This window comes from Furipterus horrens, unplaced genomic scaffold (genome assembly GCF_987537825.1).
Source record: "Furipterus horrens unplaced genomic scaffold, mFurHor1.1.pri manual_scaffold_11, whole genome shotgun sequence".
NCBI lineage: Eukaryota > Metazoa > Chordata > Mammalia > Chiroptera > Furipteridae > Furipterus > Furipterus horrens.
Genome location: NW_028327181.1, coordinates 53,297,448 through 53,316,643, shown reverse-complemented (window position 1 = coordinate 53,316,643; position 19,196 = coordinate 53,297,448). Strand labels below are relative to the sequence as shown.

Sequence of the window (19,196 nt, the reverse complement as noted above, 5' to 3'; positions counted from 1 at the left end):
TAAGACTTGGGTGTCCTAAAGCGTCGGCCCTTTGGAGGGCGGCAACCTTGTAGAACACAAAAGGGGAAGGTTTACATCTGGGTGTTGCCCGGAGTGAGCCTGTGCTGTGTGGCCAGGTCACCCTTCAGACTGGTCCTGGGGGCCACGGGGAGTGCAGAGTGTCTGAGTCACTCCGCTCCAGGCTGCGGGCCTGGCCCAGGAAGGTCAGGGGCTAAGAGGCCTCGAGGTCCCAGGGTAACAGAGACAGCTCCTTGGGCGTCCTGCCCCAGGGAGCATATAATCTACTCAGAAGCAGATGTAGAAACACCAACTCCACCAGGAGGCTAAATGAAGCCACTTTGTCCCATGCTCCCAGCTGCTGTCCTCTCCTTCCCTGAGGCTGCGCTATGGCTTTTGGTGACTTTCCTGGAGGATGGAGCTGCCATGTGCAGAGCTGAGGGCTGCACCGCCAGGCTGGGTGAGTGAGGCAGAGCCCTAGCTCCACCAAGCCGGTGTTGGCCGTGAACAGGTGGCCCCGATGGGGACAGGCAGGAGGCAAGGGGAACAGCTGAAGGTCCTGCTGAGAGGGTCCTGTGGGCGCCCAGATGGGCATCCATCTGCAGATCGGCCTCCAGGGCTCTTTGGCCACCTGTTCTGTGACTTGAAATTTCTCATCGTCCTGCTCCTGAAGATCTGGAGGGATCCCTAGTGAGTTGGGGTCAGGAGTTGTGGGTCCCAGGCCCAGGTTTATCACCAGTTCACTGGGCAGTGAGGGGCCAACCTTTACCCTCTCTGGGCCTCAGTTTCCTTTTTAAGAAACAAGGGGTTGGCCGGGCCTTAGACGTCACCTGAGGTCCCTCTAGGCTGAGAGACTGAGCAGTTGTCTGGAGCTTCTCACACCCCAGTGACCAATGCTAAATGGGGGTCCCAGACAGATGGGTGGGCAAGCTCCAGGTCCGACTCTTCAGCACTCCCAGGCGGGTTGGGCATTTGGGGACCGAGACCTTGGGCAGACCCGGAAGCCTGGAACACGTTCAGATGTCACAGATGCGGGATTTTTCTGCTTCAGTTCTCTTCTTTGCAGGGTTTGGGTTTTCAGAAAGGGTTGGCAGCTTGGCTGAGCCTCAGTAACTATTTCCGAGCTGGCTGGAAGCGTGCGTGGATGACCTCAGGGTTGAAAATCTGTTCTCCTTCCATTATCAAGAGTTTGAATGATTGCAAATGCAGAGAAACAGCCTCTCTCCGGGCTCCTTGTGGCCAACCATCATGCCACCTTCTCTCGCACCTGTTCACCCTGCAAAGCATGAAGTGTCTGATCTATTTAAATGGCTGGGTTGACTGATTAATTTCTCTGTAGCCCCATGCCTGGGCCTTGGGTGGCCGCCATCGGAATGGAGGTGATGGATGGGGGGCTGATTCGCCCCACCTGGGGGGAGGTACCTCTCCATCGTGGAGAACAAGAAACCTGGCACGGGGAGCCTCATTTGCGTGCTTCTTTATTATTAAATTAACGTACATGTTTTGGCTGCTCTCCAGTTTTTACTTGTTATGCTTTGATAAACACATTGAAGTAGCTTCTGGAAGATGGTAATTTCCTGTTGAGAACACGCACCTTCATGAAAGTTTTGCCTAAGGTTTTCTGATACTCTCTGTTCTGGGTCTCTGGTGGGTTTCTTGCTGTTGGTCAAAACTGAGTGTCAACTGCCCCTTCTGAGGAGCCCTGCTCTGCCACTGCCCCTCCCCACCCAGGCATCCTGAGCCTGGGTGCCCTGAGCTTTGCCAGGACCTCCTCCCACTGCTCACCCCAACACCGCAGTGCTGGAGCTGGGGCTTGTGTTCACAGCTGCAGCCCTCGCGCGTGACCGTCTTTTTCCAGCTCGGGGTTTCATCTCTTTTATAACCTGGCTCCGGCCGCCAGCCTCCTGCAATTTCTGTCGAGCACTTGGTAGGGTGGCCAAGCAGGTTTTTTTTTTTTTTTTAAACACCAACAAAGCTATCTGGATACAGCAGCGTAGTTACCAAGCAAAATTAACACCCTCCGTTTTGTACCCAGAATCCCCAAGCCCGTGCCTTTGAGGGCTGGTAGGGAGATGGCATCTGAGGACATGGGGATCTGCCGAGGCCACTGCATAGGCCATGGGCTGCGAGCAGGGAATGGTGTTAACACCTGCTTCCTCCCGACTTCAGGCATTGATTCATCTTTTGGTGGGAACCAGGGGCAGTGCTCTAGGCTGGCTGTTGATTTTTCTCTCTTTCCCAGTCAATGAAGGACTCATCGTGTGACACCAAGGAAGAGTCATTTAATGTCTCTGGCCATGGTTGAGCGGGGAGCTGGGCATGTCGATGCTGGTTTATAAATCCGCATGGCGTGCGGGGCGGCAGCTCTCGAGAACTCACGGGGGGCCGACTTCTTGCTGCTTGCCTCCTTCGGCCACCTCTGCTTCCGCACAGAAACCAGGCCAAGTGCCTGGGGAACATTTAGCTTTTTGTTGCGAGGAGGTGAGATTGAGAACGTCGAATGCTCTTATGGACTGGGAGCCAAGAGGAGGGGACAGGGAGATGGGGGTGCCTGGCAGAGGCTCGGCTGCACTTGGGGTGCTGGTCCATCCTGAGTTTGCTGGGGGGGGCGGGCGGCGCCCAGGCGCTGGTGGGGGGCCCTGCTTCCCCCACCCTACTCTCCAGTCCTGAGGCCGGTGGGCAGAGCCGACCGCAGGGAGGTGAGCTGAATGAGTGCCAGCTTGAGGAGGGCAGCGGGTGCCAGGCCGAGAAGTCCGCGGTGCCAAACGGAAGGTCTGTGGAGTGTTGCTTATGTCTCTCTCCCTACCGTCACACCTCGTTTATTTGGCATTATCGGAGAGTAAGCTGTTCCTCCTAAGTGACTTCTAAAGAACTGAAGCTCCTCCCCCACACTTTAAAAATCAAACTATTTTGTATCAAGCTTTTAAAAAAATTGTGGTAAAATACTCATAACATAAAAGTACCATCTTAACTGTGTTTAAGTGTGCAGTTTAGTGGTGTTAAGTATATTTACATTATTATTGTGCAACCATCACCACCATCGATTGCCAGAGCTTTTTCTCATCATCACAAGGTGCACCTTCGTTTCCAGGAGGCACTAACTCCCCATCCCCTTCCCCGGCCCCTGGCAACCTCCATCCTCCATCCTCCTTTCTGTCTCTCTGAATCTGACAGTCCAGGTTCCTCATGTAAATGGAATCACACAGTAGTTGTCCTACAGTGACCGGCTTATTTTACCTGACAGTGTCCCCAGGGTTCATCTGTGTTGTAGCATGTGTCAGAATTTCTTCTGTTTTAAAGGCTAAAGAATATCCTGTTATATGCATAGAACACATTTGGTTTACCCATGCATCTGTTGGTAGGCATTTGGGTTGCTTCCACCTCTTGGCCATTATGATTAGTTCTGCTATGAATATGGGTGTACTCAACTTTTCTTTTACAAATAAATTTTTAAAAAGTTTATGTCAGAAGTTTATTAACTTAAAGACATTTTAAAAATGCAGACAAGTTAACATCAAAACTACAACTAAACTACAGGACAGTCATGATCGAGAACCGCCTGAAGTCTCTGAACAGAAGTCCTGTAACTAAGGATATAAAGAAGGAACCACATCGAGACTGGTAGGAGGGATGGGCATGCAGAAGGAGCTGTTCCCATACACGTGCGGCAGTTAAAAATTGGGACGACTGTAATAGAGCAACAATAAAAAAGATTTTAAAAATTAATGAAATTTGTTTTATGTAAATTTTGTGCCTAAAGAAAAAGATCTGTAAAACAACACCAGACTTTATAATAAGATGCATGTTAACATTAAAAAAAAAATGGGGAGGGATATCTCAGCTATGGAGGCCCCCCTTGAGGAGTGAGGGGTCTCAGACCCACATCAGGCTCGAAGCTCAGGGTTCCTGTGCCAGGAAGAGAACCCCCCATAACTTCTAGCTGTGAAACCAGTGGGGATTGTGGCTGAGGGAGACGGAGGACCTCTGGAGTCCCAGGTGTTCCTCTTAAAGGGCCCATGCACAGACTCACTCTCGTGCTCACTCTCTCTGAGCCCCAGTACTGGAGCTGCAGCTTGAAAGGTGCCAGGGACACAAGGGAGGAGCTAAATGGTCTGGCTTCAGGACACGGCTAATGCCGGGCAAAGTGCCGGCAGAAGTCATTGTTCCGTTGCTGAGCCCTCCCCGCTGCAGGCGCTGGCAGGTGCCATATCTGGGTCTTCACAGGCTGACTGACAGCATTGTCCCCCTCTCCTTCTGCACCCACTCTCCTGTTATGCCCTGATACCCTGCCCCACCCAATTTGCAGGCCCATCCATGCCCTTTCCAGTGGTGTTTCCATAAAGGTAGCCTGTGTTTTCTCATGCAGTGGACTTTCCTAAAATCTCTCAAAGGTCCACAAACCCCAAACAGCATCTGGCCTTGGCATGCCCTGTATTTCTTGCTAAACAGCCCCAAGACCTGCACTAGTGGCAACTGGCCTCCATTCACAGCTTGGCCTCTCCCAAGGGACACCTCCAAGCGGAGCATAGTGACAGCCTTTTGCAGATTGCTTTGTAGCTCAGGCTGGGTGGCCCTGAGCAGGGCACAGGCAGTGGCTGACCTTGGCCTACACCTCCTGGAAGGCCCTAGAGCCAGTGCACCCAGTGGACAACTTCAGACCATGCCAGAGCACCACCGCAATGCCTCCACAAGTGACACACTCAAGGGGTGTGAACTTGGTGGGCACCAGAGCCCTGCTGAAGCCAGTCCTGCTCTGTGCGGTGGGCCCCTGCACAGCAGCGCGTTCCTTATAGCTGTGGCTGGTCCTCACAGCATATCAGCCTGGGGGTCATTCCCACCCATTGACTTGTCAGCAACAATCAATCTTAAAACTACAATAGGAGATTACACACAGTTTACATAGGGGGCACATCTGGGGCACCCCACTTGGGTGACCAACTAGAAAGGCTGTGCCACTGGGCCCCACAAAACATCTACTACGTAAGGCCACTGTACAAAGAGTGGGAGATGTAGCAGCTCTAACTAATATATAGAAACCAACACAGGCCAGCAGCCAAAATGAGGAGACAAACATGTTCCTAATGAAAGAACAGGACAAAATTCCATAAAATGAACTAAACAAAATGGCGACAATCTACAAGATGCAGAGTTCAAGACACTGGTTATAAGGATGCTTAATAAACATAGGGGTCCTGAGCAGTGGGGCTCAGTTGGTTGAGCATCATCCTGCAAAATGAAGGGTCACTGGTTAGATTCCCAGGTCAGGGCACATGCTTAGGTTGCGGGTTCAGTCCCCAGTTGGGGCATGTACAAGAGAGAGGTAGCCTATCGATGTTTCTCTCTCACATCAATGGTTCTCTCCCTCTCTTTCTCCCTTCCTTCCCCTCTAAAATAAATCAATAAATAAGTAAATAAATAAATATTAAAAAAAACATAGACGCACACTCGGGGTAATGAACACACAGTATAATATACAGATGACATGTCACAGAATTGTACAAATGAAACCTGTACGATTTTATTAACTGCTGTCACCCCAATAAATTCTATAAAAAATGAAAATAGAACAAAATAGAAAAATATTTTAAGTTTATTTGAGCAGCACCAAACCAGGAAGTGGTTAGGAGCCTGCCACTGACAGGCGCTCAGGGAGAGACTTTTACAGAGAAAAAGCAGAAACAAAGAAGTGGGGGAGAGAACATAGGGGAAAAACAGATCAACTTGGCAAGAACTTAAAGAGACAGGAAACATAAAAATGGTTATAGAAAACATAAAAAAAGGGCTAGTTAGAAACAAACAATACAATAACTGAAATGAAGAATACCCTAGAAGGAATCAACCACAAATTAGCTGGAGCAAAGGATTCAATCAGCAATTTGGAAAACAAGGAAGCAGAAAAACAACCAATCGGAACAGCAAAAAGGAAAAAAAGAAAAGACAACATCTGGGACAACCTCCAGCATACCAGCATCACATCATGGGGACGCCAGAAAGAGAAGAGAGAGAGCAGGCCTTTGAAAATCTAAGTGAAAAAGTAACGGCAGAAAACTTCCCTAGCTTGGTGAAGGAAATAGACACACAAGTCCAGGAAGCACAGGGAGTCCCAAAAAAGATGAATCCAAAGAGGCCCACTAAGACACATCATAAGTAAAATACCAAAGGTTAAAGACAAAGAGAAAATCTTCAAAGCAGCAAGAGAAAAGCAGTTAGTGATGACAGGGGAACTCCCATAAGACTGTCAGCTGATTTCTCAAAAGAAACTTTGCACACAAGAAGGGACTGGCAAGAGGTATTCAAAGTGATGAAAAGCAAGGACCTACAACCAAGATTACTCTACCCAGCAAAGCTATAATTTAAAAGTGAAGAACAGTTAATGAGCTTCCCAGATAAAAAAAAAGCTAAAGGAGTTCATCATCACCAAACCAGTATTACAAGAAAAATTAAAGGGGCTTCTTTAACAGAAGGAAAGATAAATAGAAGTAATTAAATGGCAATAAGTATATGTCAGCATGATCACTTCACCAATTACACAAATGTCTAATCATTGGATTGTACTCCTGAAACTAAAATAATATTGAACATCAACTGTGATTGAAAAATAAAAAAATATTAAAAAAAAAAAAGAAAATAGATTACCATATTTTTCGCACTCTAAGACACACCTGACCATAAGATGCACCTAGGTTTAGCGGAGGAAAACAAGAAAATAATATTCTGAACCAAATGGTATACTAAAATATTTAATAAAGTACAACAGAAAAATATTTCAACCATGTAAACTGAATGGCAGTCAACAGCGGTATTAAGAACCATCATCACTGTCATTAACAAATGAGGAGAGACTTTAAGGTTCAAGTACTCTTCTAGTTTTCTGGGAACCCCAAGAACTCATCATCGCTAGTGTCAGAATTTATGGGGGCCTTTAATAACAGGCATTGAGGGAGTTAAGAGGTATCACTAGTTGTAACAGTCACTGAGAGTATCACTATCCTAGTTCTGATGGACTACCCCCAGTGCCTGTTATGACGGCTAGTGATACCCCTTAATTCCCTCAGTGCCTGTGTTACTACTAGAATAGTGACCCCACCAAAACTCCCTTTATATACTACAAACTTCAGCATTTATGGCTGCTCACCAGTTACTGCTGGCCTCCTCACACAGAAATCTGCTGTGCACTGGAAACAGTATGGAGGTAGATGAGACAGCTGTAGCATCTAACGGTGCCAGTAGCCAGTGGAGAGCATGTGACTTCAGCTCCACCCATCTGCCTCGTGATTGGCAGAGCTTAAGACACAGTGATTGGTGACTGGAGGCAGTTCTACTGACACAGACCCCACCCAGTGTCAAAGACAATTGGCAATTGGCACTGCCTCACACCCTTTATTAGCTTCAGCTGATTCGACAGGTCAGCGGTTGTAGCTGGGAGTGTCAGGTGGCTCTCTGCACTCTCCCAGGTCCCGGGTGATGGGCAGAGGCGGACGGCAACTGACCAGACACCCTGAGAGTCAGCAGTAAAGTGGGGCATTTAAGTGTCCCCAGGGGTTTCGTGTGGGCCCACTGCTTTCCCTTCTAACAGCTGTCCCCACCGCTGACAGGTCAGGTAATACACATCACAGTATGTGACGCAATATTTGCTCCATAAGACGCACAGACATTTCCCCCCACTTTTGGGGTAAAAAAAGTGCATCTTATGGAGTGAAAAATACAGTACTTAGCAACAATTACAGGTCATTAAACTCTGTAAAGCTCCTGACATTATGTGTTGTAATCATTATCAAAGATGAAAGGGCAATTATTTAATAATGATGGAAACTTGAGGGTAGAAAAATGTAGACAAGTTAAAAGAAAAAAAAAATTACCTAAACTCTCATTATCCAGGGCAACTTTTGGTGTATATATGTTTACATTTTGATATACGTACTTCAGTTTCACTTATTAGTATATACATACATTCAGTTTCTAGAAACATGGTTTTATATTCAAGCATACACTATTTTGTAACTTCCTTTTTATTATGAATATCTTGACTCTATTGCTACAACATGATTTTAATCATTGTTTAGCATTTTAGTACATGAATGTACCACAAATCCTAACCAGTTTCCCATTACTTCTCCAGCTTTTCCCTGTCGCCAACAGCTTGTGAAATGCACCCTTGGAGAGCGACCTCTTGTATGTGTTCAGTTCTTTCTTTGGGATAGCGTCTTAGAATCACAGTTGGTGGGTTAGAGGGTGTGAATATTTTTTAACCTCTTGAGTCTTTTAGACATATTGGTAAATTGCTTGTCAGATGAGTTTTACTTATTTGCATTTTAATCAGCAGCATGGAGGAGTAATGTTTTTCCCATCCCCTCACAGATACTGGGTATTAGCATTTTAAAAATCCTTTGCCCATTTCAAAGGTCAGAAATAGCATCTTGGTTGAGAAAGTATGCATTTCTTTGAACATTTTTTTATATGTTTGTTAGTCATCTGTATTCCTTCTTTTGGGAATTGCTTATTCTTGCCCTTTGTGTATTTTTCCATGGGGGTGTGTGTGTAATATTTTCTTATTAATTTGTAAGAAATCTTTGTATATCAAGGATGTAAATTGTTTGTTCTATCAATTGCAAACAGTTTTACCCCAGTTTGCCCTTTGCCTCTCAGTGTTGCTGCTACTGCTTATTGATATAAAAATGCTTTTATTTTTATGCAGAGATATTTCTAAGCATTTTCTTTTTAAGTTCTGTGTTTGGGCTCATTCTTAGCAATTATGCTTCTCTAATGTGTTATAGACATTCATCTGCATTTTAGTTTATTCTAACTAAAGTTTGAATCCTTGCACGCTTTTTCACACTTAAATCTTGAATTTATTTATAAAATGATCTGATGTCTCATGGGAGGTAAAGAATCCAACCTTCCATTTCCCCAACATTGTCCTTCTCCTGCTGGTTCCAAATGCTCCCTTTGTCATCTGTTAATTCTCACATATTCTTGGTTCTGTTTCTCGAGTTCTTTCTGTCCAATGATATGAATCTCTGTTCTTTTGCCAGTTCCACGCTGTTTTAATATTTTAATTATTTTAGGGCATGAATCCCATGATTACAGAATCTCTTGGCTGTTCTCTTGCATTTTATTTCCAAATTAATTTTAGAATGATTTGGTCAACTTGGAAAAAAAATTCCTGTGTGATTCTGATTGAAATTGCATTAAGTTTGTAGATGAATGTTGAGGGAATTGGAATCTTTATAATATTGGATCTGCTCATCTGGAACTTCAATATGTCCATCAGATGTTCACATGGTTTTCTCACATAGGTCCCTGTACATTTCTTAAGTTTACACTTGGGTATTTTGAATTGTTTGCAGCCGTGGTGAATGGTATCTTTTCCCAGTTTATTTCCTCGTTGTTTGCTGTTGTTGATTTACATGTGTTTTTTTAGTAATTGGCTTTAGTAATTGAACTGAGGGCAGTCTTCCCGGGTTTTATGGTCATCCATTATAGCGTCTTCTGTCTCTTTCTTTTCAGCATTTCTGTTGTTCGTTCTCTTTTCCTGTCTTGTTGCATTGGCTACACCATCCAGAACAACTTAAGGATGATAGCAGGCACCTTTGTCTTAATTCTTACTTAAATGTGAATGCCTCTATTTAGTGTTTCAAATGCGTCTGCTTAAAGAGTGTTATACTAATCTTATTTTAATGTTTTGGAGGCACTGTTAGTACATAATTAACGATCATTCTATAATACAGTACTGTTGCTGGGGGTGAATGGGTGTTACGTACCTGTTTGACTGTGGGTCCCAAATTTGTTTTCTTGCACTTTAATTCTCTCTCTCGAATTAGTGACTTACTGAAACTTTGCTTCTGTCTTTTCTCTTGTTCCCAAGCTGTTATCAATTATTTCTGCTATCACTGGGACTACTTCCAAAAGTTACCCATCTCTCCTTCTTTATTTTTTTAAACTATTGTTTTAACTGATTGTGGAAAACATTTTAAGCACTACAAAAGTAAAAATTCAGAAGCAAAAAATTAAAACAGTACGATAAAAAGTATCTCCCTCTCACACCAAATACTTGTTCATTTTGAGAAAGGCAACATTTTGTACCCTTCCAGATACATTCAATGCATAGACCAGGACACATATGAATATATATTATTGTATTTTTTAACAGAAATAGAAGCACACTATTCACATAATTAAGTGCTTTTTTCACTCAATGTATAGTGGCAGTCTTTCTAAATCAGCACATATAGATCTCTTATCATGCTGTTCAATGCAAGTAACATAATTTATTTATATAGTCCTCGATGTATTTAGGTTTTCCCAGTCTTTCACTATAACAAAAGCAGGTACAGTGAACATGTGTATAAATATGAGCCATTGCTCTCCTTTTCTATTTTTCTGTTCCTCCTTTCTCTCATTCTATTACAAAATTCTATAATTAATATTTTAGATGTACATTTGTGTAACTTCATAATTTCCTTATAATAAATTCCTACAGGTGAATTTCTGGGTCAAAGGATAAGCATATTTTAAATTTAAATTTGCTTTCCAAAAAGATCAAAGCAATCATGTTTCTATCAGAAATATATGAGAAGTCTTTAAACCCCTGCCCACAGTAGTTGCTATTTACAATTTTTTAAACCTGCGTATTAGGTAAAACAATGATCACATACCACATTTTAAAAAGTTAAATTAAAAATGTACATTATTAAAAAAAATTAAACGCAGAAAAAATACGAAGAAAAAGTTACTGAGTAATTTTTTTCCACTGAGAAATAATAACCACTAACTTTGTAATGACAGTCATTCAGCACATCTTTTTATATGTAATTGTGCAGACCTTTTACCCTGTGTCATTTAGTAACCAGCATTTTCTGCTCAGCAATATTCCATAAATATCTGAACTGGTCAGTAAGCAGCTCTACTCTACATCATCATTTTAAAAGTTTATTATGTGGATTGCTAGGATTCATGTGAACAACTAACTTTGTCTACCTTAGGACACATTTTTTTCCATTGTGGCATTTGCCTTTTAATTACATTTGTAGGTTTCCTTTAAATCCGAAGGTTAATTTTTATGACATGTCAGTATCTCTCCTTAAGGGTTTTGCCTTTGTCATTCTCCTGCCAAACTGAAAGTCTCTCTAACCAACTAAACGGTACTTCCCCAAGGTATTGGTTTTATAGTTCATGCTGTTCCCTATCTGGAGGGCCTTCCCTTACAGTTTCCAACTGCTGAGATACCCTAGCCATTCATTGTTCAGAGTCTTATCTCAAACTCTTCCTTCTCCACGAAGCCTCCTTGGTTCTCTATAACCGGACTTTTTTTTTTCTCCCCTAAATGCATGAGGTCATGCCTACATTTTGTTCATATCTTACTTGTGACCTGTATTATGTTTTTTCTAATAGTTATGTTCTTGTAGACCATATGCTCTTTGAAGGCTAAGGCTATCTTCCATGTCTGTGACCCTAGCATCATCCAGCTCAAAGCCTGGCACAGAGCAGGGCCTCAGTGAATGCTTGCTAGACTGAGTCAGGTTGACTTTGGGAGGACCAACAGATCAAGTCTAGCTCAGGGAGTTGATTGTCATGACTCGAGCAAGACCAGACATGGGTTACTCTTAGTTCCTTTACTGATTGCAGAATTCTCCATATTTGTGGTTTGTCATTCCTAAGAATTGCACACTTATTATTTGTTGACTTTTTATACATGCCGGCCCAGTGACATCTGGCTCTCTTGGCAAAAGGCCTGGCCCTTGGGACACTGTTAGGCACAAACAATGCTTGAGCAGGCTAGTTGTGTCTAATCCAGCCCAGGGCCTCTGACGGTGACCTGGCCAGGTGAGTGGAGAACTTAGCCTTATCTTATGTAACACAGCTCAAGCCTGGATTTCATCATGAGACCTGGCTGGATGGGACGCATGGAGACAGCCTTGTAAGACATTGAGATCCCTTGTTGGGAGGTTTGTGAGCTGTCCCTAAAACATACGAGAAAATAATAAACATGACAAGGTGCTCTACTTCATTAGTCTTCAGAAAGTGCAAATTCAAGCCACAGGGCACTACTGCTGCCAAAATGGCTAAAATAAAAAAGAGAATACCAAGGACTGGTGAAATGCTCTGCTGTCAAAAGTGTCAAGGGGTACAATCATTTTTGGAAAACTGGCTTAATCTACTAAACTTCGTCTGTGTACACCATACAACCCAGTAATTCCACTGCTAGGTGTATACCCATAAGAAACGTGTACCTATGTTTACCAAGAGACATGTGTTATAATGTTCATAGCAACCTCTCTGCAGCAGTCCCAACCTGGACCCTCGTCATAAATACCGATCAATAGTAAAAGAAGAAAATGAATTGTGGTATGTCACACAGTGGAAGGCCACGGAGGAATGAGTGTGAATACCCCACAATTACATGCAGCAGGTAGCTGAACCTTACAAACACCGTGCTCAGTAAAGCCAGACACATTCTGTACAATTCCACTGTGTAAAGTGTAACAGCAGACAAAGCTAATGCATGCTATTAGAAGTCAGGTTATTGGTCACCCTGTTTGGGTGGACGGTAGTGACTATGGCGGGAGAGCGACCTGAAGGGCCACCTGGGGAGGGTGGCCGTGTTCTGGTTCTTGAGCTGGGTGCTGGTTACATGGATGTGTTCAATTTCAGAAAATTCCACAAACAGGATACTTAGCTGAGCAATTTTCTGATGACTATTGCACAGCAAGAACAAGTTAAAAAATAATTGACAGGATATATACCCAAAAGAATTGAAAACAGGGACTTGAATAGGTATTTGTGCTCCCATGTTCATAGCAGCATTATTTATAATAGCCAAATGTGGAAGCAATCCAAATATCCATTGACAGATGAATGGATAAACCAAAATGTGTGTGTGTGTGTGTGTGTGTGTGAGTGAGTGGGTATGCGTGTGTATTTTTCAGTCTTAAAAAAGAAGGAAATTCTGCCCTGGCTGGTGTGGCCCAGTGGATTGAGCACTGGCCTATGAACTGGAAGGTTACAGGTTTGATTCCTGGTCAGGGCACATGCCTGGGTTGTGGGCCAGATCCCCAGTTGGGGGAGTGTGAGAAGCAACCGAGCGATATATCTCTCGCACACTGATATTTCTCTCCCTCTCTCCCTCCCTTTCTCTCTCTCTAAAAGTAAATAAATAGATTTTTTTTTTAAAAGAAGGAAATTCTGACATGTTACAACATAGAGGAAACTGAAAGACAGGTTAAGTAAAAAAAAAAAAACCAACAGGCACAAGAGGATAAATACTGTATGATTCCACTTTATGAGCGTCATAGTAACATTTATAGAGACAGAGAGTAGGATGGTGGTTGTCGGGGCTGGGGGGAGGGGAGGAATGGGGTTAGTGTGTAATGGGTACGAAGTTTTGGTTTGGGACGATGAAAAAGTTCTGCAGATGGACGATGGGGCTGGTTTCACAACAGAGTGGACGCATTTAATGCCATGGGGCTGCAACATTAAAAACTGGTTAAGATTTTGTTTTGCGTATTTTACCACAATAAAAAAGTAGATGATTGTAAATAATTATTGACAGTACCAGTGAGAAGCTCTGGCAGGAAGTGCTGGTGCTGCACCCAGGCAGGGAGCTCTGGGTGCAGAAGGCTCTGGACACTGTTCTGAGGGGTGGGGAAGGCTCCGTGTGCCCTTGGAGGTAACAATGGGCTCAGAACTGCCAGGCAAATGGTGACATGTCAAAGCTGGCACACTCAAGGGTGTTCATGCCAACCAGAGTGCTGGCACATCCGGGCTGACTGTTTGCCCCACAGTGTTCTGGTCTGGCTGTTTGGTGAACTCAGTGCAGCATCGCCGGCAGGTCCTGGAGACGGCGAGGCTTCGGGGGAGGCGACTTGGCTGGTAGAAGGGCAGGATTTCCCACATGGGCTTTAGTCTGTGCAGAGAGAGGTTGGCACCGCAGCCCTGACAGGACAGCCAGGGCCTGCTGCCCACAGGACATTGCAGAGTCACAGTCGAATTCCTCCGCAGGACGGGGCCAGGCCCAGATCACAGGGAGTGCCTCCAAGTGGGGCAAGGGTGGGGTGACCTGTCGCCAGGTCTCACTGTGGCAGTAGAGGCCCTGCTGACCGTGCGGGGCCCGCAAGAGACCCAGCCCTGGGGATCTTGGGGAAGTGCCCTGCACTTGGGCCCATTGCAGGCAGAGCTCCTGCTTCCTCTCTGGGGCGGAACGCTGGAAACTGGTCAGGGATCCGTTTTGAGTGCCCACTTTGAAATGAGAAGGCATGGTGTTAGCGCTTTACTAGCAGGGACAGGGTTCCCAGAAAAGCTTCCTCCTGACACCTGGACTTATGGGGCCAGCCCTTGGCTGGTCAGCTCAGGCCACTCTGTCTGCGCTCTCCTAGGAAATGGGCTCTTCTGTCTCCACCGCCCTGCCCAAGGCGGTCTTTGAGGCAGCCAGCCACCTCTCTGAGCTTTTACCCTCTGGAGCCTGGTATGCATGAACGGTGGCCCGGAGAGGCTTAAGCACATTTTTGAGCTGAGGAAAGAATGTTCCCAGTCGGCAGGTGGATGTAGGAGGCATTAACCCAGAATAATCTTTCCTGCTCTGATGGTTTTGTTATAAATCTATGGAGGCGTGCGAGTTCTTCGGTGTTCATGATATTATCCTTGGCTTCTGTGTGGAGAGGAGAGTGGGGGCGAGGGCTCCATGCTAAGGAGGAGCAGGATTTTCTCCTAAAAGTTATTTTTTGTGTTCCTCGGAATCTGCCGCCCGCCCTGCATCTCCCGCCCCACCAGCACCTCCTCCCCGCTCCATGCTATTGATGGAGAACAGCTGACCTGTCTCTGGCACTTTTGGAACTGCGGGGATCCCCTCCAACCCATGGGTGGGATAAGAAATAGGAGGTTGCATTGCACAAAGAGAGGGGAGAGGGTCGAGGAGAATGAAAGAGAAATAAATGAATGGTGAGCAGACATGCCCTAGTGTTCTGCTCAAAGCATGCTAGCCCAGTGTGTGTGTGGGGGGAACAGACCAAGACACCTTCTAGGTCAGTGGCTCCCAAAGTGGGGCCTAAGTGGGGCCTCAGGGTGCGTCAGCACCCCCTGGGAACTCGTTAGCAAGGCGAGTGATTGGGTGCCACCTCAGACCCACTGAGTCAGAACCTGCCTTTTAACAAGTTTCTCCACGTGATTCATGCGCCCCTTGAAGTTTGAGAAGCGCCATGAATGGGCCGCACTGCCTGGCCCAGAGATGTGAGGTGGCCTGTCTGTGGTCCCACAGCTGGGGCTTCCCACCTGCCGTGGGGATGAGATGGGGCAGAGTTAGCACCTGACTCTTGGTGCTGAGGATTTGTGCCTAACTAAACCCATTTGCGTCTTGTATCTTGGTGACAGGAGTTTTGCGTGAGCTATTATCCTAGAAAGATGGTAGAATGGTGAAGGCAGGACCTGCCTCAGAGTTAGCACACAGAGCTGGATACCCTAAATGCTGTGGGCTTGGTTCTCATCACTAGTCTGCCATCTGGTTGCTGGCATTTCAAACTATACTTGGTTCTGTCATCATCATCATTGTCACTGTCATCCTCGCAGCACTGGCTGTTTATCAGGCGTTTATGGGGATCTATGCCCTGTGTTCAACGTGCAGATTTTCTCACTTGTCACACCAACCACGTGCTCACTTAAAACTGAGGCAGCTGGGGCTCAGAAAGAGGACTAGGGGGCTCAGAGTCGCTCATCTAGGTGATGGACGAGATGGAACTTGGACCAAAGCCCATGCGACTCACACTTCTTCACACTGGGGACGGTCGGTAAAACTGCTGTAGTACATTTTGTATTTGTGACACTTTCCAAATTTTAAGGTTCTGGGGCAGAAGTTATCCCGGTAAGTGCCAAATCTGTTTAGTTATTATTACCATATGTTAAAGTGTATCAAGACATTTTATAGTATAAATGCTAATGTCTGTATTAGTTTAAGTCCCCATATGCATTTTAATTGTATTTTAATTATAGAGACTGAAATGGAAATTCTGTGTATCTCAGCCAGTTGAGCGAAAAGAATTCTTAAATGCTCACATAAGTGTTATTTATGCTGTTGCCAAAAAAATAAATAAATAAAAAGGTGAAGGACATGGGGGTACTATCTCCTTAGTTATGATTGTTTGCAGATTTTACATTTGAAGGGAAAGAGAAAGTCAGAGTGGGGAGGAGCCCTGTGTAAAAAGGGGGACATTGCATAGGATCTGTGGCTCATTCAGCTGGGAATGGGCCGTAGATTCCTGGGACTGGCTGATGTCTTGCGACTTCCCACAGGTTGGGGTCACTTTGGTGATTGATTTATTGCATTTTTAGCTTATGGTGGGGGATGGTTGGTAAACTGTGGTCCATGGGCAAAATGTAGCCAGTCAGCTGTGTTTGTAAATAAAGTTTTATCAGAACACAGCCACACTCACTGGTTTCCATTCTGTCCGTGGCTGCTTTCACACTACAACGGCTGAGTTGAGTCATTGAGACAGAAACTGCGTGGCCTGAAGCCAGCAATGTTTGCTCTCTGGTCCTTTACATGAAAAAGCTTGTCAAACCCTGGCCTAATATTATCTTCTGAATGTTTTCTAAGTTTTCTCTCTGCTGCGTTTCATTAATGATTGTTACTCATTCATAAATTGGTTAATTTGTTTGTCAAATGTGGTTTGATCATAATGGTAAGAAATCTTAGCTCAAGAGGCTGTGGGCTCATGAGAAAAAAGATTTACTCAAAGACCCTGGTCTTGATAATAACCACTTGGTGAACTTGCTGTGGTCAGGGTTTTTAGATGCAAAAACCAGAATCTACTAACTCAAGCAGAAAGAGTTTCATTTGTTAATAATTTAGATAACTCCCAGAATTGGCGGGAGCACTGAAGAAAAAACTTAAGGCGGATTTTCAGGAACAAAATCCCCAAACCACCTCAGAACAAGCCACCAAGGGAGCTGCTGCCTCTGCCACTGTCAGGAAGTTGTAGAACCAGGTAGTAGAACCATCTCTGACAGCTTCAGAACACCACCTCTTGCACAGCACATCCTATGGAATAGTGCCGCACCCTGTCTCAGCCCCTGCTGATTCACATGAAGCATAAATCATACACAGAGAGAGCCTAGCTGCAAGGGAGTCTGAAAAGGGTTTCCAGCTCTCCTGCCCCTGGATGTTGATCAAATAATCCACAGCCACTCAGCCACTACCTCTGTAGTTTTGCCTTGACAAATAAAGTTTTCAACTCCTTTACTTCTGTATTAAAATTTGGGAACTTAAGACATTATTCAGTAAACATAGCAAATGAGCCTGGCCCAGAATACCCAAGTAAGCAGGAGTAGGTACTGTAGAAGTTATTCTCAGACCCATCTCCCAATCCCACCTATATGTATTTTTATCTTTCATCAGTTTTTATTGGTCATATATCCAGAACTCATTATATAAATCTTTCAAAATAACTAGGTTTTATAAGAATAGCTTACAGTTCAGGTCTGATTGCACAAGTAGTTGACACAGGAAACCATTTTTACAAGTACATATATTTTCTTATGAGAATACTTTAATAAAGAAAAATAAGTCTCTGCTTCTTATAGAAACATGTATGTAGTTTTTCCCTCCATTCAGTCATCATTTTAGGTTTTCTATCATAGTGTATCTATTGCATCCAATAAACCAAATTAGTTTGCTGCTGCTTTTCATTTTCAACTACTGTGGAGATTCACACTGCTCGGAGTGTTTAGGCTTCTTTTTCTAATCTTTCCTGATCTGAAAGAATTCCTGTATTTAGGCTAGAAGAGATTGTTTAAACAACACTCCTAAATGTAACTTGTATCGGGCTAATCACTGTGCTTGGTGAATGACCTTTTCACTCCTCATTTTGGCACTGGCAGCTGATAGTTCCACTGCCTCTGTATCATGCAGAAGGGAAACATCCTCACATTCCTAAGTTTCTAAACTGCAGAAATGAAACCCTAGAAACAAGAGTTAAATAGAAATATTGAGAAAGCCGAAACATTTGCTATTGATTAGAGAACACTTTAAATTCAAGGCCTCTCCCAGGATGAAGAAGGCATAAAGAAATAAAGTATAAGGATATGGCAGTAATTTTATAAAATATGGAAAAACTGTAAAAGGTTAATCACTTAGGTCAGTGGTGGATCGTATTCAAAGTGCCAGAAGATACAGACTCTGCGCTGAGCTGAACTCAATATCTGACATCCGTGTTATGCTGTGTCTTTGAAATAACTTAATCAATACTTGACAGAATGCTGACCATGTTTACCTGAAGAGACAGGACCCACAAGGGGGGGCATTTGGCGTTCATTCCATTCCTTCATGTTACTGAAAAGAGTGTCCATGTAGCAAAGCTTGTCTTACTTTCCATGGACCATGAGTTCAGACCAAGAGACTCGCAGTCACGTTCCTGGGTGCTCAGCTCCATAGTCAACGTTCTTAAAAGGATTCTGTAATCAAGTCCTTGTCCAACAGGAGAGTTAACAGTGCTTGGGGACTACAGTACATCCCGTTTCTCTTTTATTTCTCTTGATTTCTCTTTCTCACTCCAGTGTAACCATGGCCACAATACTTCTCAGTAGCTGGAAATGAGTTATCTTGCATTACTGAAAATTTCAATCACATTATAATGGGTCACATTTGCATACTAACTAGGAAGTGGTCAGAAAGTGTTGGCTCAGTAACTTTGCAAATGCAGCTTTGTCCGTGTAGCCATCCTTGTTCTTGTCTCTCAAAATGCCATCTGTTAAGTTCATCAGCTCCTCTTCACTCCTGGTGATGCCTGTTCATACCTTCCTCCTTATGGACTTGAGTGATGGCTGTGGGTAGCGCTAGGCTGTCAGGCAAGTTATTGCCGTCATAATCACGCAGTTTGAAATAATGGAGCTGCAGTCCTTGTGGGGACATCTCCCCCTCTGGTTTGTTGATGACACCTAGATGTTCCATGATAAGCTCTTGGACATGCACTGTGTTCGTACCGTACCCAAGCTGCATGGGAGGACCCTCCACCCCCGCACTCCCGGGCCCTGGCACCTGGGACACACAAGGCCCAGAGCAGGCTACCCAGGAAGGGGGTTCTGAGCAGTCACAGAGCTATCACAGTCGCCTGAACCCTTGCTGCCCCTCCCCCCTCCCATTTACCAGAGCCACCGCCTTTAGGTAGAAGGGGCTAGAAGTCTCTGTCCTCTGCGCTCTCAGAACACTTTATCTG

General features: G+C 44.6%; 1 protein-coding gene and 1 pseudogene across 3 annotated transcripts in view; one reads left to right on the top strand and one right to left on the bottom strand.

Annotated features, from left to right (window-relative positions):
* NTN1 (netrin 1) overlaps positions 1–19,196 on the top strand; it is a 188,736-nt gene that overhangs the window by 67,133 nt on the left and 102,407 nt on the right. The window lies entirely within an intron of this gene.
* On the bottom strand, positions 18,637–18,931 carry LOC149997598 (multiple coagulation factor deficiency protein 2 homolog pseudogene; annotated as a pseudogene).